The sequence below is a fragment of the Scylla paramamosain genome, chromosome 39, assembly GCF_035594125.1.
Source record: "Scylla paramamosain isolate STU-SP2022 chromosome 39, ASM3559412v1, whole genome shotgun sequence".
In the NCBI taxonomy this organism is placed as follows: Eukaryota; Metazoa; Arthropoda; class Malacostraca; order Decapoda; family Portunidae; genus Scylla; species Scylla paramamosain.
The window spans coordinates 12,204,882-12,207,381 of NC_087189.1; the positions used below are offsets into that span (position 1 = coordinate 12,204,882).

At 41.7% G+C, this 2,500-nt stretch overlaps 1 protein-coding gene across 1 annotated transcript in view; it reads left to right on the plus strand.

The window, feature by feature from the left end:
• LOC135092188 (uncharacterized) overlaps nt 1-2,500 on the plus strand; it is a 40,349-nt gene that overhangs the window by 28,630 nt on the left and 9,219 nt on the right. The window lies entirely within an intron of this gene.

Below are 2,500 nucleotides of genomic sequence, written 5' to 3' on the forward strand. Positions count from 1 at the left end.
AGACTATTAACATACACACAGGTAACATCCAGATAACTAACAAAAACAATACTCACATCGGTAACACTGGCCTAACCTAACCTAAGCCACACAAAACTGACATCTATATAACAAAAAATACTCGCATTGATAACACTAAGCTAACCTAACTTAACCTAACTTAACCTAACCTAACCTAACCTAAGTTAACCTAACCTAACTTAACCTAACTTAACCTAACTTAACCTAACCTAACTTAACCTAACTTAACCTAACCTAACCTAACCTAAGTTAACCTAAGCCACACAAAACTAAAATTTATATAACAAGAAAATACTCGCATTGGTAACACTAAGCTAACCTAAGTTAACCTAACCTAACCTAACTTAAACTAACCTACCCTAACCTAACCTAAATTAACCGAAGCCACACAAAACTAAAATTTATATAACAAGAAAATACTCGCATTGGTAACACTAAGCTAATCTAACTTAACTTACCCTAACCTAACCTAACTTAACCTAACCTAACCTAACCTAACCTAACTTACCCTAACCTAACCTAACTTAACCTAACCTAACCTAACCTAACCTAACCTAACCCTAATGTAACCAAACCATACCAGCAAGTCTAACCAAATCTCACGTCACCAAGCTGCCTCACGCAGATCACGTGGCTTTATTGCAATCTCCCTGTGTTCTTATGTTCTTAAGTTCTCAACCCTTTTTTCCATAGCTCACCATATTCCCTTGTCGGCGTAGCGATGCAACTCAGTTTCCCAGCTTCCTTCCAACAGGTGACATCCACATAACTAACCCACACACAGGTGACACTAAGATGACTAACCCACACACAGGTGACATGCAGATAACTCATCCACACACAGGTGAGGCTAAGGTTGCATTCACACGAGCCACTTTTTTGTGGTCAGTGGCGACCACAAAAAAAAAGAAAAAAAAAAGAAGTCAAATATAGAGCACACACCTCTATGGCTCCATTCACACGGGTCACTTTTTTGTGGAAGCCACAAAAAAAGTGGTGAGCTGTGGCGGGCGGAGCCATTTTTTCCGACCACACCACTGGTCTGCCACGGTGGCCAGCGATGGAAACCAATTTCAAATGGCAGCATTCACACGAGCCACTATTTGTGGGCACCACTCTGCCTCCCGCTGCTCTCGCGCTGTGTTGTGCTGTCTGTCACAGCGCCAGGTACTCCTTTCCGTGAGTGGGAGGACTACCTAAAGAGTTTTGTGGCTGAAATATTGATCGCAGTGGAGAAGAGACCACCACTTTATGATCTGAATGTGGAGGGATACACTGACAAAGATGTTCAAGAAAATAATGTGCAGAATGCTCCACGCAATGGTCTGTTACTAACCATGGGAGCATCCAGCCCCAGCACTTTCTTTGCTTTTTGCACTTGATCTTCACAAAGAGAACGCAGACACCTACTGCTTCCACTAGATCCACATGGCAATGACCTCCTTTGTGGCTGTCACAGAGTGCACACAAGTAACACTAACCTAACCTAACCTAACCAAACCCTAGCCTCACCAAAGCATATCAGTAAGTTTAAGCAAATCTCGCGTCACGTAATTGCCTTACGCAGATCAAGTGGGTCTTTGCACTCTCCGTGGACTCTCATGTTCTAATGCTGTCACGTTTCCAGCCCTTTCACCGCGACACAGTCCACAACACCAATGCACTGTACACAATATTTACAAGCACCCAGGGGAAGGAAACGTGACTTCAACAGGTTTCCCAGAGTCTAGCCAGCAAAACACTCTGAAATGGCTGCTGTACAAAGGGGAATCCTCGGAGTGATGTGTGACTGCAATCGTGCGTCAGGTGGCAGTCTCCTTATGTTATCGTCTTTGAATGCGAGCGAGGACTGAATGAAAGTGTCGTGTTGAAAGTTTATGCTATGAATTCAAAACATGATTGACAGCAACAGAGGTGAATAAGGGAAAGGTTCATAAATAACAGGTAGCAATTTCTTTAGCGTCTTTGAATGCCAGCAGTGAATGAAAATGTTGAATTGCAAATTTAGAGAGTGATTTGAAAAGAAAATAACTGGGAGAAAACAACAGAATAATGGAAAAATTCATATATAACAGGTAGCAATCTCCTTACGGCCTTTACCCTTTGAATGCCTGGACTGAATGAAAATATTGAATTGCAAGTTTACAGCGTGATTTGAAAAAAAAAAATAATAAATAACTTAAACAAAACAACTGAATAATGGAAAAGTTCATATCTAGCAATCTCTTTACGGCCTTTACCCTTTGAATGCCAGGACTGAATGAAAATATTGTCTTGAAAGTTAAAAAATTTAGTGCACGATTTCAAAGGACAAAACTGACACAAAAAAGGAGTGAATGATAAATCTAACACTGCCTGACGCTTTACTGCACACTACTGTCACACAGATGAGGTGAAGAGTGTCAGTGGCAGTCGGGGGATTAACTCGCCCTCACCAGCACTCTGAGTATATCAAGACAGAACTGACAGCCAAGGGAGT